At 40.1% G+C, this 18,999-nt stretch overlaps 1 protein-coding gene across 1 annotated transcript in view; it reads right to left on the minus strand.

Moving 5' to 3' along the window:
* AFF3 (ALF transcription elongation factor 3) overlaps positions 1 to 18,999 on the minus strand; it is a 325,782-nt gene that overhangs the window by 179,373 nt on the left and 127,410 nt on the right. The gene's annotated exons all lie outside the window — the stretch shown is intronic.

The following is an 18,999-nucleotide window of genomic DNA, read 5'->3' on the forward strand; positions in this document are numbered from 1 at the left end:
AAATACTTATGAGTAAGAAATTACACCTTCCAATACTACAGAACGAAAACTTCAGCTCTTCTCCCTAGCACATCATATCTCTGGGCAGGGAGTAAAAAAATTTTACACATCTCTCTCAATGTCATCACATTGCCTTTCAAAAGGAAAAAAAAAGGCTGGAGACAGAAAACCAAAGACAAGATATGCAAAACTGAAAACAATGGAACACACCCCCCCCCCTCTATTTCTATAGTTTCCTCTTTGTTCTTCAGCTTCTGAGTGCCAAATATTAATTTCTTAATTTCTTTTTCCTTTGAATACTTGTAAGGATCTCACATTACTGTTGGTATCAAACTTTCTAGAATAAGGATGGGTAAGTTAAGAGACCATGTTCTGCACACAGAAAGCAATTTCAATCTCATATGGCCTGGGGCCATATTATTTTTTTTTTGTTATGATATCATATAACACAATGCAGAGTGTTATTATGGAACCTAAAGTATGTCTGAAAAGTGTCTGTAGATGTTGGTAAGGAAGAGACTCCCCATTCTCACTTGAAAAATTCTTCACTACATCTTTACTCAGACTATAGAGGAACCCACACTGCCTGCAAATCTGGCAACCTGAATTTAACTTCATGGCCATATTTTAATTATAAAAAAATAAATAGTAAATTTTTCTTAAAATCTGAATTAAAAGCAGAGACTGCATTACCTGCAAGCAACAAATAGCATAGAGCACTCGATGTGCTATTTGCATCAGTGGACTTGTCTGATCAAAATACTATTGGGTTGGTGCTGGCTGCATGATGCAGCATCTGCATAAGGCTGACATCTGCAGTGCCGCCGAAGGTGTCCCTCCACCCTCTCAATAGCCTGCACACCACAGAACACTTGTGCAATTAATGTTTTAATTACTTAAAAGAAAAAATTAAAATTAAAACAAAATAAAGGTTTTGAGGCTGCCGTTCCCAACTAAGGCAATGAGCTGTATTTATTCTGACACTGATGAACTCAGATCATCTGCCTCACTTTGCATTTTGCGATATGTCATAACAAACTCGCCTCACTGAATCTCCAGTGAACCATCAGCAAAATACTAGAAGGTCTCGGGCAGCTATCAGGAGAAGTGGGCTCCAGCCTCTTTCCCCTCCGATGCTGTGCCCATTACCTTCGTTCTTCGGTCAGTGCAGCCTGAAGACCGCCAAACATCTGCACACACGTGCTGCTGGCATACAGTCTGGCAGGAGGATGTGAGGAGCTGCCACCGCAGATAACGGCAGTGGCTGCTGAAGAAATAGCCGGGAGCATCGTGCTGCTGATAACAGGAGCAGCTAATTACCATGCAAAGCACAGAGAACTGTAAGAAACAAGTCTGACTAAAGGCTACATCGAATTCTTGAGAAACAGGATGTCATTTCAAAAAAAGCTACATCTGTACAATTTTTATTTCAGAGCATTACTTTATTTTTTTTTCCCTTACCAAGAGCTTTCACATGGAGATATATAAAGAAACCTCTCTGAAAGGAATTGCCTATCTATGATACTTTTCCCTCCTTTCAAATCTTTGTGTTAAGGAAAGAAAGAAAAATCTTCTGCAAGTATCTTTTTCCATTTTAGCCTAAGAGATTTTTATGGTGCAAGCTTTTGGTGCTGTTATTATTTGGACCGTGCTAAGTGTTTTTACAAAGTCTCCAGAAGTTATTGGATTTTGACTCCAGTACAAATTAGGCATGATTAAGATCTAGAGAAGGCCGAGGTATGTACTCAGCCTCTTCCACTCGGCAGGAGCCAGGCTTGCTGTGTTGGCTCTTGAATGCAGGTCATCTGCAACCAGCAGCATGGCGGTGACCACCCTTTAGGCATCACCTGTGCCCCCAGGGCAGGTCTCAGCCCTGTGCTGCACAGGCACTGCACACAGCATTGCTGAACGCAGGGCTGCAGGATTTCTCCTGGGACGTAAAGTGACGCTTCAGGCAGTAAATATTGGCAGACAATAACCTAAATCCATGATTTTAAAAAACAGGAAAAAAGGGGAAAAGCCTACATTGATGGACACTGATGTGAAAGCATATTAGAAATGCCTCTTTGCCAGACAAGACCATGAAAGTATGGAGATACACACACATGCATGCACGTATGTATATATATATAACATTTCCTATACAATCCATTTGCTAGAGAGGAACTTTGAGTATGAAGAAGGTAAACCCTTCTTTTTACTTATTCATACATGCATTCTCTGTCTGTTGGGTTGTGGATAACCATTGCCTTCAACGAAGTTTCCCTTCAATCATTTCTCTGAAGAGATCTTAATACCTTCAAGTCATTGAACAAAATGTTGAAATTTAACAGGGAGACGTGCCTGAGAGCAAGCAGAGAGGTGACTTCTGGGGTTTCTGTAGAAATACAACCAGGCTGTGTAAAGAATTTTTTGGGGAGAGGACATTTGCAGGTGCCCAGGAAGGGTTTTTAGACATTCAGGGCTTAACTTGCTGTTGATTTCCTTACATGTGCTACATCCTCCATAAGGCTCTGTATGGGATGGATGTGCCGAACCCACACTGCTCTGGAGAGAAAAGGCAGGATTTCAGACCTCATGAAAGGTGGGCTGGTTAAAAGATTAGACCTCAACCTGGTTAAAAACTCAGGTTTTTGTCCCTCAGGAAACGTCCACCTTTTGGAACATATTTTCATTTTGAACTGGAGGCGGGGGCAGGCACCTACATGTAGATTTTATCCCACTGGCTAATCTTCCATTAAAAATGTAATTGTGTGACATCATTACCTTCAAAATTAAATTTTAAGAAGTGTTATTCTTCAGTTCAGCTGTGAAATGAAAGCTTGATCAGATCAAAACACTTTAAGAACAAATTTTAAGGAATATAAATACAATTTGTAGTTACAGAACAAGATATGGCCTAAATCAAGAAGTCATTAAAACAAAATATTTAAATGTTTGACTCCAAATTTGGCAATTTTTTACATCAAGAAAATATGTTCTTCAAACAAGAACAAAGGTAGCTTTGGTCAAAATCAGCACAAATGCAGATATTTTCCGTTCTGATAAACTGAAATGTCTCATAGGAAAGGGCTGCGTAGGAAAAACTTCTGATCAGAACAGAGTTAAAAATGTTTTGTTTTGTTTTGTTTTTCTCTAACACAAACGGCATTTCCATCTGGATGGTGACGTGAGACCTTCCAGCAATGTTTCCATCTACTTTAATAGGGCTGGACTTCAGGGACCCATGACATACTGTAGTCCCCCTCACTTCACCAACGGGCATTAGCAATGCTGGGCACTTCATAGCCCTTAAACAGAGAAGACTCCTCATCTCTCTCTGAGGATGTGGGCAAGCAAGGCTGAACTGGGTAGGGCCATGCCAAGGAAAAAAAAATGAAGAGAATGCTTTAGAAGATTGATTTTCTGTTGTTCCTGATATTTGAAAGCTTTACTTTGCACTCGTGCTGTTTCTTACTGCTAATTTGGAGTGCCTGTGGCCATGGTCTGCTGATACAGGAGTTTTCTCCTGCACTGTTCACTGCTGTGAGTAGGAGCTGCTTCCTTTTTTACTATGAGGAATTGCTGCTACTTCCTTAGATGTGGAGACATACAGGACGGAGATAGGGATGAACAGCTGAATTCTCCAAAAGCTCTGTGTCAGAAAGTGTTGCACTAATTAAAGTTATTAAATCCATCTAATTTACAGTGACTGTTAATAAACTGTTACCCTTAATAAGCCCATTCTCTTTTGAAATGGAGCCTTCATATTTATTATGGGGATTATTTTTCCTACCATGGGATCTTGCAACATTGTTCTTGGTTTAAAAGGGAAGAGGAAAAAGGTTAACAAAGATGTTATTTCAAGGGAAAAAAAAAAAAAAAAGAAGGAATAAAGAGCAAGTGATGAAAATCATCTAGCTTTGCTTTAATGAAAGTATCTGGCTATACTAATTGGGGGTCTCACTGCAACTAGAATATCATGATGCCCCAGTCTTGTACCAGCAACAGGAAGATACTCTGGCTAATTGAAGAAGATGAATCAAAAATATCTGTAGATAGAGAGAAACACCAAATGATCTCATGGACTTGTCATGCACACTAGAAAAGAGATGCTAATTGGCCAAGAGTACTTTTTGCTCTTGATGAGTGGTACTCACTCAGAAGAGTCTGCTCAGCAGCTCACACACAACCGAGGTAGAGCAGCAGCTTTTGGAGAGTAGAGCTTCCAAGAAGGAAGACTGCAGAGGAGTTTATACGCAGTGTAGCCAGCCTTAGGCTGTGATGGCCCTATATGCAGACCTGAGGGGCCCGAGTGAGAGGAAGGATCCTGCCTCTGAGGTTCAGGCTGACATCTAGTTGAAGATGGATTTACTGTGGATGTATAAGTAAAGGCATTCACCGTACTGTTGGTTTATTTTTTTAAATAGCAGGGAGATGAGGTTACAGCGTAACTCCTCCAGCGCATGCCTGTGGCTTGCCCCAGAGCTTGAAGAACCTCTTGACCATGCTGCACCCGACCTGAACTAAGTATGGAAAGCCCAGGGTAAGGAAGTGAGGTGATGCTGAAGGGCCACTGTCTGGATGGCTGCTGGGAGCTTCACTAGAGCTTAGGCACCTACAGCCCAGTTTGGAGGGGATTTAGTAGTACTGGGTCCAGCCATGTGTTGAGAGGTCATCTTCAAAATGATGAGATGGTCTGAGTCCAAGTCTCAGTGTCCACACCACACAAAAAAGGAAGAGAATTAAAGGCCAGGAACCCTTCTGAAACCCCTTCACAGTTGCCACCCCTAAGGGCCATCAAACAATCAATGACTGGAGCTGCACTGGTAACATTTCATCTAATAAAAGATGCTTAGGAGCCTCAAATGAAACCTACTGGCAGATCGGTGGAGCAATTTTACAGGCTTTTACATTATATTCATAAAAATAAAAGTCCAAACATGCCAGAATTACACTGTGACCCAGAACGATAAAAGGGAGCTGTAATAGAGAAGAACTGCATTGTTCTATTAATAAAATATAAAGGGTTTATTGTTATTGGGAAAGATTGATTGTATCAAATCAATACCATGTCACAGTATATTAATGTTTTTCTTTACTAATGAAAAAATAGGGTCTGATGTGATTACACTCTCTTGCTACCCATTTGAAAAATATAATGGGATGGTAATAATGAAGATTGCAACTTGCAATTTTAATCCTTGCTACATTCTTGATCCTGGGAGGTGCTGAGTACGTGACCTTGGCTTTCAGTGAAGTTAACAGGAGCCGAAGGTAACTGGCATTCACCAAAATGCTGTCAACAACCCCATGAACGGACTCCACAGTCCCTCTTCCCACCCAAAAATTGGAAAACGCCAGTGGGTACCTCTATGAATGCCTTCAGCGTACTACATTTTCTGAAGCACTGTATGTATGCTCTGAACATATTAACTCACTGTGTGCTTGATACAGTGGTCTATTTGTTGGAAAGTTTCCATTATGGACACCAGAGTCTTTTGGTTTTGCATCAGGAAAGGCTTTTTAACCAAGATACAGGCTTCTCCTTTCAGCTCACACAGTCCTTCAACAGACACCCCAAGGACCCTGCCCTGGGAGCGATAGAGATCGGCTTTTCTCCCCATTAGATGCCTGTCCTTACTGCACAGATGGCCAATTAGTGTCAACTGGAACGTGGTATTTTTAGTGATGTGGACACTTGTCTGCTAGGACCTGGACTGAGACCAATTGATTGCATTTAATATATTGTCTGTGTTTGTTTGGGGAGAATATGTAACATCTGTATAGCAGCAACAGTTGGAAAAACAAGTATTATGGAACTGTTAATCTTTTTTGTGACATTTTAATATGAATTTACCATCAGTTAGTATAATATTCAATAAATTAAATTGGATTATTTTGCCAAGAGATCCTTTAAAAATGTTAATTAACAATAAATCAATAAAAACTATTCAACATGAAAATCAATTACATCCCTGTTTACATTATTTAACTCCAAACATTTCTGTTTTGTGTGCTTGTAATTAGCAAGCTATAAAAGATGCCATAAATAGGCGCATAATGAGAGGAACTGTTTATAAATGATAATTGGTATTCATTCCCACTGAGCTAAAGGTTATGTGATTAAAAACTATCATGCTGAAAGGGTTAAACCTCTTACAGATAGAAGGTTTTACAGTACAAAACTCTGCAGAAAACTCCCATAAAAGGTCCCTGATGGAAGAAAGCCCTTGTACATGAGTGTTTGATGGAAAGAGCAACATCTATCAGGTGTTCCTTAAAGCCTACTTGCATCCATTTAGAAATGGCTCATGGGGAGAAGTCTACCCTTTGGGTAGTGGTGGAGGCTATAGGAAATGGAGCCTGCCATGAGGAATTCAATATTGATAAAAACCCATCATCTGAACAATATCTCTACTAAGTCAAAAGAAAATATATTAGCACTGAAATACTATCAAAAATCTGGGTGACCGTCCTGTTAACAAAGCTGAGGACAGGACAAAGGAAACAAGGGTGGTTTCTGTCATGATGGGTAACAAAGATGTTGCTCTACCCAGTACCTCATGCAAAGATTAGGACCAAAGAGGGTCTGGTTTTCACAGAGGGCTAAAAGAGAGTTACAGGATCTTCATGTGTCAGCCAACAGCCCAAACCACTGAGCAGCAGCCTGTATCTCCAGAAGGTAACACTGGACTACTTCTTATTATAGGCTCTTAAACAGAGCTGAAAAAAATGTTTCCTAGGGAGAAACAACCTCCCATTAATCCCTAATGCTGAAAACTGCCTTCTCAGTTTTAGAGACTGAGACCTGATCTAGACTTAACAGGTAAAAAAAAACCATGATCAGAAGACCAGAGTAACATTTGGCTTTCTACTAAAGCCTTTTGCTAGTCCAAAGATGTCACCAACATCTGACAGTTTTGGCTTTGACAGTGTCTCCTCCCCAGCAAAATAAACCTCAGTCATTAACTACAATTGCTTTTGAGGGCATCAGTCATCAAGTACCCTTGATGGAGCAGGTCTGAAGCATGGGCACACCAGTGAGCATCTAGCAATAAAGCCAGCAGAGTTAATGTATTTACAAAACCAAAGAGAAACCACTTTTTCTACCTTGCCTGGGCAGAGCTGATGCGTATTTCCTTCCTTTCTGGATTGTGACTTAAAAGTGAATGAATTTTGTCCTGAGACACTTACATTGTAGTGCTTTCCTTGATTTGCACAAAATACAATTGTTTCATGGAAAATATGGATCAGGATTGGGAGTTTAAAAAAAGTCTATTATACGTAAGGGACAGAGTACCTTACCATACTCTCAAACCACATGCACTGGTTTGAGAATGACTGCTCAGTCTCCTTGATAACACTAAAAAAACATATTCTGGTCATGGCAGTTATGACCTGGACACCTATTTGCCCAAGTGGGATATCATTTGCTTCTGGATACCCAAAGCTTTACCAATGTGATGAACTATTGCATGCATCTGCATCTTTAAATCAACCCCTTGATGCCTCTGGTCAGCTCAGGTGGATTCTCTTAAAATCCACATGGAAATTGATAAATAGCACAATTCTCCAAGATGCAAAAAAATCTCAGCAGAGTTTTACTGTGCTCTCAGCTTTCCTTAAAGTCAAAAGAAAAATCCAGCCATAATCTGGTCACTGACAGACTGATGGAAACACACTCACTGCAAAACCACTGAAAATAGTACTCTCTAAAGGCTTTACAGAGTTAATAGGACACATAAAATTTCAAATAAAATGTCAGTGCTGCACTATCTCAGAGCTCAGACATGTAAGTTTCTTCCAGTTAAGAACGTACATGACACCATGTATATATCAAGGCATACATATATATGTATGAATACACCATACAAAAATCCTCTGCAAAAGTTTCCTGAAAATGTCGAAAACAACAAACAAATGTCAAATCTTATCAACTGTAGCCTTAATACGGGAATCAATAAATTCAGCAAATGTAGGAAGTTGCAGAGTGGACAAATACCTTCCTTATTTTTTCTGTCCTCTTTTTCCCAAATCCCACCAAAAGATTTATTTTCCCATCAATTCACCACAGGCCCGTATCAGTCCTCTTTGGTGCGGGGTAGAAAGCCCTTTGGCCAGCTAAGCAGGAACCAGGCACTGCTGTGCTGCATTGCAGAGGACTTACCTCCAGAAGTCAGGATACCTCCACATCTGCAAACCATCTGCCCCAAGGAGTGGCAGCTGCCCAGCACTTGTCCCTGCTTTCCTGGGGGGTCCATTCCAGCACCCTACTGTTTGGGCAATCACAAGACCAGAAGCAGGAGAATAAATATCCCAAGTTTGGGGAAGGTAGGTCCCAAGTAGTTGTATGCTACTTGTTAATATTTTTTTATCAAAGTCGCACCGGTCCCTCAGGCTTGGAGGACAAAAGCTTGACTTAAAATAATCTTAATCCTTTCTCTTTTGGCTTTCACTTTTCTCTTCTTTCCATATATTCTCAGGTTATCCCCTTTTAAAGGGGATATTGCATCTGAAAGTCACAATGCTTTCTGATTTTCTTTCTGCCTGTCGCTGTTACAAGTAACAGTGAAATACAGAAAGTAGAAAGAAAAATTGGCCTCAGCTTTTCCAGATTTTCTGTCTTTGAAAGACTTTGCTTGTCCTTCCAGTAAAGCAGACATTTGCCAGTTCCCAGCTGTTTGCATTGAGCTCTCCGACACAGCTAAAGGCTAATGGAGTGCCACTTACAAAACATAGAAATACAAAACTGTAGGGACCACAACTATTGGTCATTTTGCTCAGGAGCAGTAACTGCTTTTTGCTGTCACAGTTTTCTTTTTACCACAGAAAATGAGCCACAAGTCACTTTATAACAGTTCAGGGCCATAGGGGCATGACTGGTGTATGGACTACAAAGCCCTGGCTGGTGCCTCAAGAACTGCTCTCCCAACCGCCTTACTGCCAAAAAAATTATTTGAAATCCTGTGTGCACCCACATTTGCACACACGCAATACACAATACAGTGAGGAGAAATAAAAGAAAGAAATGGATGGTGATAGAGTTTAATTTTTACCAGACTGCAGACTAAAACCAGTACAGTACTACGCTGCAAGAGAGGGGTTTGTGAACTTTCTCAGAAAGGTTAGGTTGCCCTTAGGTTTGGTTTGGGTTTGATTTCCAAAACTTTCATTGGAAAGCTTCAAAAAGGTGAGCAGCCTCTTGGACTTCTATTTTTATTTTTTTCAACAGATGAGGTGATCCTCCACTTAAAAACAGGTTATTTTATCTCTAGAGGAAGAATTCAATGCAGTCCCATTTCATTTTAAATGGAAGCTAAATGGAGAGAAAATCTCTAATACTGCTACAGCTCACAGACATTTTCATCTAGGTCAAGTACAACAAATCTGCATTTTTCAAGTGGCAGAGCCAGCTCTGTCCCTGTAAAATCAGGAAGGTCTTGTGGCACCCCAAATTGTAACAACACGTACAGAAAACAGGAGTACATTTGGAAAGCCTTTGAGCTATGAAACCACATGCTTCCCTTGTTACATGATCTTGATGAATTTATTTCTGTGGCTTTTATTCATGTTTCAAGACGTTGAATCCTTCAAACTTGTTAGTATTTTCCTTTTTTATTGTCCTCTGATGGCTTTCACTGTTTTATTTCATTCTTTTGTTCCCTGGTGTAACTGAAGGTAATGTAGTCCTGGGACTATTACCCTCCATCTCTTTGAACTGGCAGTGGATATCAACAAAGAAGTTATTTGTTCTCAACACATTAAACCCTTCTGCGTAGCTTTTTACAAATTCTGTTATGCAACTTTGATACGGCCTGGAACGAGTTGTCAGGTACTGAAAGACAAGGGAGCACAAAGACCTCTCCAAAAGTCTAGCTATGAATGGTGTCATCTTGCTGTTTCACTTTCAAAGGTGGCTCGTACGGGTTTGCTGAATAGGAGTCGTTTGACGGCAGACATCTGAATTTGTATCGCAGACTCTAAGACACCTTTATGAGAACCCTGAATATCTTAGTTGAGTCCTGAGGATCAAAGCTTCCTATGTAATAAACCTATCACGGGTTACTCAGGGAGATTTTCAGCATCGGTAACAATGGCAGCTGATTTGCTTCGCATAACAAGCTACCTATAGAATATAAGGGTTGTGATCAATACTTTAACTAGCGAGATAAAAATCTACCTGAAACTCAGGAACTGTATAAAGGTCTCATAATTTACTTTATAAACCATCTCCTATAATTTTCAGACGCACATGCATCAAGCGTTGCTTGAAATACATTAAATCTTGATTTTTGAAATCAGAATACTAGAATAGTAAGTAGAATTGGCAGCATAAATGAATATAATGCATAAAACACAAAAAGCTCTTGGATGGCTTTTGTATACACCATTAGAAACAGAGAAACACACATTGTTTCACAGTGATCTGCATTAAATATATTTGTTATGGGTTTGAAATACTCCAAACTATTTGTTTTAAATGAGGGAGGATGCTCTGCATTTATGATATATGATACCACATTGTCATCAATTGTCATGCTTTGTTTATAGGACCGAATAATTTGTAATCATCAGATTACTATGTTTAGTCTGCACTCTGGTTTGCGGAGAATGTGTATTAAACAGATCAAATCCTTGTATCTTTTATTTATTTGTTTGTTTATGAAAGGAGTGATGAGCGGCTTATTCCCCTGAGAATTAACTATTTGGTGAAGGGCTTGGAGTTTCAGGTGCCGATTGTTCTTGGAAAGAACAGAAGGGCAAAACTGCTCTCGGGCTCTGATTTTTAACTGTGTACCCATATCGCCATGTAGGGATGTTAGGTAATAACACCAGAGGAAAATGAAGAAGATACAAAAGGATATGCAAATTCTAAGGGTTTCCTTCAGCTTTCTGGATCTGCTCTAAGACATCTGCAGCCCAACTAAATATTGGGGCAGGTAGAGGATGAGGAATCTCCACCAAAACATGGATCCTCCTGTACCATTTGCAGCAACAGGTACTTTGTGAGGAACAGAGTGAAATGTTCCTGGAAAAACCCTCTCTTTTTCATGATCTGTTCCTGCCAGAAAAATACAGCTATGAAACAAGATACTCCAGCAAGGGTTGCAGGCAGACTTTTAGCTGTTTCTGTGCACGGGAAGGCACAGCCCTAGCAGTCAGGAACTGGCTGGTTGCTGTTGACTGCTGTAGGGCTGGTGGAAAAATCTACACTAAAGAGCACTCCCTGCCTAATTTAAATTTTATATACATTTATCCTATAAACACAACAGGATTTTAAATACCTGCAGATGGGAAATCAGTCAACAGCTATGGGCTGAATGCGTGTAACACTTAATCCATGGGGACTGCATAGGCACAGCAGCCCATCTGCACAAAGCACCCATGCAGGTCTCAGGCACAGGAGAGTAACAGTTACCGCTCACTCACTATGGAACTATATAAACTCAAGGTCCAAGGAAACAATGGGATTACTCATTCCTAGAAAATAATTACAAAATCAAACCATTGCCTTTGCAAAAGCATAATTTTTGTTCATTTGCCACACAGAATATCTGTACCTCTAAGCTAAAGAAAAAAACCATCAAGAATGAGACAGAAGCCAAGCTTATATTTCCATCCTTATCTCTCTGTACCTATACTCTCTCAGAGGTCCCTGCTTGCATAGCAGCTGCTGAATTGCTACAGTTTACAGTCTGGCATATTAAAATAAACTAGCACTGATTTTGGCAATTTGCAGTCATGCAGTTGCTGCTGCTGCATAAACAGTTGATGGATCCCTACAGCAGAGGAAGGAGCTCTTCATCTGTGCCCACTTGCACGTCAGACCTCTCAGTCTGTACAAGAATTAACCACAGCAGAGACTGCTGTGTGAACATACCCAAAGTCACCCATTATTTGTGTCTCACTGCAGCTCAGAGCTCGATCAATGCTACCAACACAAAAGATGTGACTTTCAAAAGTAGCATATCTTGCCTTTCGATCCGATGGAAAGGATTAAATGGGGATGTCTTGATTACAAATAGTCTTCAGTGATCTGCATTTTGCATGCATGCACATCATGTATGGCACTTTACAAACACACAATCAGAAATGTGTGTAAACAGATGCATATGTAATATAGTAGATCTATATATGTAGTGGCATTTATAAGTTTAGATATGGAATATGGCCACAATTCTATATGGGCAATACTATACATTTTTTTGACAGATAACAAAGAGTACATTCTGTACAGAGTCTAAAGGGTCGGAGGTATTTTAGGTAGGCAAAATGTAAATTAGGGTATCAACTGAAAAAAGTCCTAACAACCCCTAAAAAAACCCCTCAAAAACCCAAACCAGGTATTCTGAAAACAAAACAGTCCTGTCCACAAAATCCCTGCTTTTCCAAATCAAGCCTGCAGACTTTAAGCTGATTTCTCAGGCTCAGTCTTTCACAAGAGGGGAGACAGGGAACGGTGCATGCTGGAGCAGCATCCCCAGGGCTTTCACACACAGCCACTGGGTCCAGCCATTGGGTGCAACCCGGAGGAGATCTACATGGGCTCATCAGCAGCTCTCCAAACAGCAGGCTGCTACTGGTGCCCAGAAATGCCTCTAGCACACTTTGAGAGGAAAAGTAGCCAAATGTTTCTGTCTGCTCACCAATTACCTGAACACTGTCAGGTCACAGTGTTATAAAATGTACCCATAATTTGTTTGCCCACAAAATATGAAACAGCAAAAATCTATGGAATATATTGGTGGCTGAGTGGCAATTTCTTCAGAAATCAGAAAGATAACTGAAATTGGGATCTCATGTTCCAGATGATCAGCACCACCTTGCACATGGAAAAATCAACATGAGAATCTGTAGAATTAGATACAAGCAAATACTTTTTACATATTGCTACCTGCTTTACTGTCAGCTGGACTTCTTGTGAAGTGCAGAGGATGGCTTTGGAAAGAGGAAGGAAAACAACATCAAATATTGCCACTTCATATCACAATGAACACAGCAAAGCTGTACATCACCTTGTTTTACATGCTCTCACAAAAAGTTAACTGAGCAGCATGTGCGCTCCCGCAGCAAGACAAATGAAATCTTTGACTTGTTTCACCCTTAAGGTGCTGCTTAGCAGATCTCACAGCTGCTGAGCAGATCTACTATAGGAAGAGCAGAAGAGGGAACGCAGGTGAAATTACAGTTTGTGCTCAATAAGGGTCTAAACTCTAATGTTTGATACAAAAACAGTGTGTCTTCTAAGACAAACCATAAAAATACAGTTATTGTAATAGGGTATAATTTACCCAAATATTTTGACATTTTTCCAGAGATAGTCTGTTTTCTGGTATTTGCATACCTTTGACTCTAGAGTATAGGCATATATAAGCACCGAAGAAGGCAAGACAGCAAGCAATTATTTACTGATTAAGGAGTGGATGGGCTTGAAGTTTACAACATTAGCATTCCTATTTCACCCTCATCCTTCCAGAGGAGGAAGAAGGACACATGAAATAGAAACTTTTCAACTTGTAGAGATCCCTAATTCATGACATTAATGCCATGAATTCCTCCTCTTTGCTCTTTTGACTTACTGCTGTCTCCTGGTATGCCCAGGTCAGCCACGCTCGGCTCGCATTTACTTTGCTGAGGTGGTAAAGGTTACACAACTCAAATTTTTTTCCATTTCTAAGAGAAATGAATACAAACTCAGCTAATTTGTATACAGCTGCAGGCAATATAAACATGGCTGGTTAGAATTCTTTATATAGTATAAGCCTTTGTACTCCATACTTCATGTAAGTTAATAAGTAGGTGTCAAACTCTGAATTAAAATTCCCAGAAGAGGACACAGCACAAAGGACAATAAAAATGATTTTTAAATAATCATAGGGATAAATAGCATCCACTTCTGACAAATGTAAGTGCTGGCATAAAATGTTATTAGGCTACAGAGATTTTCTTTTGTTCAGGAAGTATGTTTTATTCTCCAGCAGTGTCATTCATCATCCTAATGAGCCCTCAAAATGTAAATTAAATAGCAAAGACTGATTCATTCAAAAACATCTTTGTGCTGTGTGTTAAACCATTTTTCTACTTTTATCCTTATATATTGGTTCATTCTTTCATTGCAAAATAACCCCTCAGCCCTTGTATACTTTAATGGCCAAGTTCAAGCAAAGCATATTTTCAGTAAACACTGTTTATTCATTGGTGCTTTTGGTACAGTAATTTAAAAAAACCCCTCATTTAAAAATGTTGTGCCCCTTAAATTATATTTGATCCAGAAAATCTCAGAAACCTGTGCATGCATGTGGGTTTTGTTTTATTCAGCATCACTTAGTCCAGGGAAACCCTCAATGGAAAGGGATTAGTAGAAATTTCAAGCAGCTCTAATTTACTGAACTGAATACATTAACAACTAAGCAAACACCATATTTTTGGAAATGGCAGAAACAAAAAAAAAAAAAAAAAAAGAACCCAGGGTCATGAGCTAAATTAGTTCAGATTTCTTGTTATCTGTTGATAAGGACATTACACATTCTTACCAGGAATGCAGAAAAGAGGCTTCATACTTGACCTGAATTTATGCATGAGCACACACACAACAACAAGAGCGACAAGGAACAAGGCTTCTCTGGAGCCAATCCAAACAAAAATATAACAGGAATGGAAAAAAACACCAAAAATATGTCTGGTTTTGGTATGATTAGTCTTCAGTTATCTCGTTCTCTGCCTCTTCCCTTCTCTTTCCCTTTCTCTAATGCTTCTGTAAATCAACTTCAGCTTATTTTATGTGTATATATGTTTGTGTGTGCGCAAAATGAAGATGAAAATATTAATAGAGAGAGCAAAGTTTGCCTGATGACAAGAATTCTGTTATTAAACTGCATATGGAAGATTTAAAAGCCAGAATCTTCAGAATAAATTACATAAAATCCCAGCATTCAGTGACATTATGCTTTTATGAGGTCAAAATGTTGGAGAGAGACACCAGGGGTTACAATGAAACCATCCAGCTGTGAAAGAGGTAAGTACATGCACAGTGTCTTGCTGCCAGGGATCCAAAAAATGGCCCTAGACCAATACTACTTCTACTGCAAACCCAGAGAGAGATGAGTGAGGCATTGGTGTAATTGAGTTAAGAGAACCTAAAGACAGGATTAAGTGTTACAACTTTTAGCAAGAATATCTTTGATGACAGGTGACCTTTTGAAGGGTTTCTCCTAAAAAAGTTAAAATGGTGATTTATGGAATTTCAGTGATGGCTTCACACTGCAACTGTTAAAGAGACCATACATGTAATTAGGTTAAACTCCACTAAGCAGAAAGAAGAAAAAAAAGATCAGGATTAGGGTATGAAATATTATCACTTAAGAAAATTAAGCATCATGAACCCTAGCTGAGAGAACTTAATAAACCATCTATCATTTATCTCTGAGTGCTGATTCAGAAATCAGACTGGCATTCACAACTGCAGTGATTGATTAAAATAAATGCATACAGTATAGTAGTTTATAAATGAAGACAGTAATTTGCAAATTAAGGACAGACTTTATGCCCGCAGAATAAGTTACTGAAGCTGAAAATATATTTGAAGATACTTCAAATATACTCAACTTGTAGGAAAGAGTCACATGATACAAAAGCTATCTGCATTTATGCTTTGCTTGACTAGTCTTCAAACACAGAGGATCTATGAGAAGAAAGGCCTGCCTGTCACATGCTTGTGCATATGCAACACACTAGGTACACCACCTGTATTCACAGAATCATAGAATAATAGAATGGTTTGGGTTGGAAGGGACCTTAAAGATCACCTAGTTCCAACCCCCCTGCCATGGGCAGGGACACCTTCCACTAGACCAGGCTGCTCAAAGCCCCGTCCAACCTGGCCTGGAACACTGCCAGGGAGGGGGCAGCCACAGCTGCTCTGCACAGCCTGTGCCAGTGTCTCACCACCCTCACAGCAAAGAATTACTACCTTACATCTAATCTAAATATACCCTCTTTAAGTTTAAAACTGTTACCTCTCATCCTATCATTACACTCCCTGATGAGTCCCTCCCCATCTTTCCTGTAGGCCCCCTTTAAATACTGAAAGGCCACAATAAGGTCTCCCTGGAGCCTTCTCTTCTCCAGGCTTAACACCACCAACTCTCTCTGCCTGTCCTCACAGGATAGGCACTCCAACTTACTGATATCTTTGTCGCCTCCTCTGGACCCACTCAAGCAGTCTATGTCCTTCTTGTGTTGGGGTCCCCTGAGCTGGACACAGTACTTCAGGTGGGATCTCACCAGAGTGGAATAGATGGGCAAAATCACCTCCCTCAGCCTGCTGGTCACACTTCCCTCGATGCAGCCCAGGATACGGTTGGTTTTCTGGGCTGTGAGTGCACATTGCTGGGTCATAGTCAGTTTTCCATCCCCTAATACCCCTAAATTCTTCTCCACAGGGCTGCTCTCAATCCACTCTTTACCCAGCCTGTAGTTGTGCTTGGGATTGCCTCAACCCATTGGCGGGATCTTGCATTTAGCCTATCTGTCTAACTCATTGACTAACTATCCTTTCCATGAACACTGATGCATTTAAGTACCTATTGTTATCTCATTTTTTTACACTACCGTGGAAACACAGATCCATATATCCTACATACTGCTGCAAATGAGAGTTTCTCAAATCAGTTGTCCAAAAACAAAGCATGAAGAAGAAACAGGCTCCAGAAAATCTTCCTGTTAGACCTTGGGCCACCCAAGAAGTCAGAAAAGAAATAGTAAGCAATGGAAACCCTTTATTCTGACTCTAACAACCAGAAATCAGTGAGATTATGCATTTTATCATGGTGTCAAAAGAATCATGTTGATTCAGTATTAAAAAACTCATCCACAATACCACAGCTTTAATTGCATACGTAGAAATGGGACAAGGAGTCAAGGCTTTTTCTTTCTTTTTTTTTTTTTTTTAATCACTTTGCATTTGATTTTTAAAATCTAACAGAAATAGCAACAAAAGAAAAGTTAATGGAACTGATGTGCCCTTGAGTCTTCCTGGCTTTTCTCAGCATCATTGAAGCCTCAGTGCTTCCTGCGGTGGATGGAGAGGCTACCTGAAGGTTAGCCATCGGTGCTGCACAGAATTTGCAATGTCTGCTCTTCCTTGGCACCTGCAGCCATCTAAAACATACCCCAAAATAAATGCTGTCATCTGGGACACAGTTATGGTCCTGAAAAACAGTGGACTGTCTTGCTCTTACCTTGCACTTCCAGAAGTGAAGTACAATGCAAGAAACTGGTTGCTAAATTTGAAATTATGTTTGCTGTTGCTAATTCAGGCACCAAGAAAACCACAGTCCACAGCTACAAAACAGCCTCCAGTTCCTGGCTGCATGCCACTCGCGCTAGCTACAGTAAGGAAGGGCTGATGATGGCTTGGATTACCCCTGGGTGTCACTTGCCACCACCATGTTTTAGAGAGCTCAGTGCCAAGGTGAAACTCAGAAGCATCACATTTTCCACAATGAGCCAGAGACCATCAGTGACAATGAAACGCTGGGGCTGAGGAGCTGTTCTCTGGATAGCAAGAGGATGGCATGCTGTAGTTTGATGCTTTCATCAATTGCTCCAAATTAAGGAGGAGGACAAAATCAGGAAGGATTTTGTCAGATTAGCTAGTGTTTGTTAATGATCTCCCCCACAACCTCTGTCAACCCTGATTCAGGTCCAGTTGCTTCCCTGGTATTTGGAGGGTGAACAATCAATGTCTACCAAAGGACTTCTACACAGGGACCCTGTGGAAGGGTTGGCAATCATCACATCACTCCAGGCTTTAGCAGTGCTCCAAGATCATCAGTGACAGGCACAGACAGACCTTTTTAAGGAAATGACAGGATGGGAGGCTGATGGCTTTGGGTCAGCAAGGGGGCCATATCCTTGCAGGATTCATCTTGCTGACAATGATGACAATGTTGACAACAATGATGGAAGTGAAAAGGATCAAAACACAAAGGAAGTAGCAGAAATAAGCTCATATATGTAAAATGTTCTCGTCTCCCCTGAGCACATGCATCCTGTTCCTCAGCTGGTTTCATTTGCTGCTGCTTGCTGCATGGGAGCTATTTCTGAGTCTGACTCTGGCAGCATTAGCTATGGCTCCTCCATTCACTTGAGGATTTTCTAGATTGTACAGGCTCAAAAACTGAGTAGTACAGAGAGAATTGGGAAGAAAAGAGAGGGAGTGAGAAGAAAAAAGTTCTTTATATAGTGCAGTTTCACAGGTTTTGTTATACTGGAAGTTACAAACCTTCTCCAAATATCCTTGTAGAGCACAAAAGGAATTAGAAGCAAACCATAGCAAGAATGAGTAAATGTGAATGCTGAAGAAAAAAATATTTCGAGAGTGCTGCAGGATGCAAATGGACATTGGATATATCAGACCCCCTTTTTCCCACTGCTTTTCATCCTGTACTTGAAGTTTTAGAAACAAGAGTGCTCACAGGATTAAAATCACAGGTTCTGTTTCAAATAATAGGCATACAGTTAATTCAGTGGTAAATGATGCCCGATAATACATTCCTTGACAGAATTTTAACATTTTGTGTCTATACATGCCATTTTCACTGCATCTACTCTGTATCTATTGAAGATTTTTAGATAAGTCAAGTAATTGTATGATCACATATATTCACGTCCATGCTTGTAAGATACTGCAAATATGTATCTAACGCTCCTAGTTCATCCAAAAAATATATGCTGCGTTATTTGCGAAATAGTTCATGACCATATAATGAAACATCAAATTACAATGCATAAATCTAATGAGAAAGAAATTAAGATTGTCATTAAGATTGCCATTGCTAAATTTGAGCTACTACTTTACTTCTGAGAGCTCAATTTTCAACTAGTTTTGTTCTAACTGAAGAAGTAAGTAAGCAGAAGGCAAGAAGCAGGTTCTGTCCCCAAAATACTTTGCCATTAAAAAGGACAATGGATATAGAATGCATGAAGAGGAACAAGATGTACCAGAGAACTGAG

The sequence above is a fragment of the Athene noctua genome, chromosome 1 (assembly GCF_965140245.1).
Source record: "Athene noctua chromosome 1, bAthNoc1.hap1.1, whole genome shotgun sequence".
Classification (NCBI taxonomy): Eukaryota; Metazoa; Chordata; class Aves; order Strigiformes; family Strigidae; genus Athene; species Athene noctua.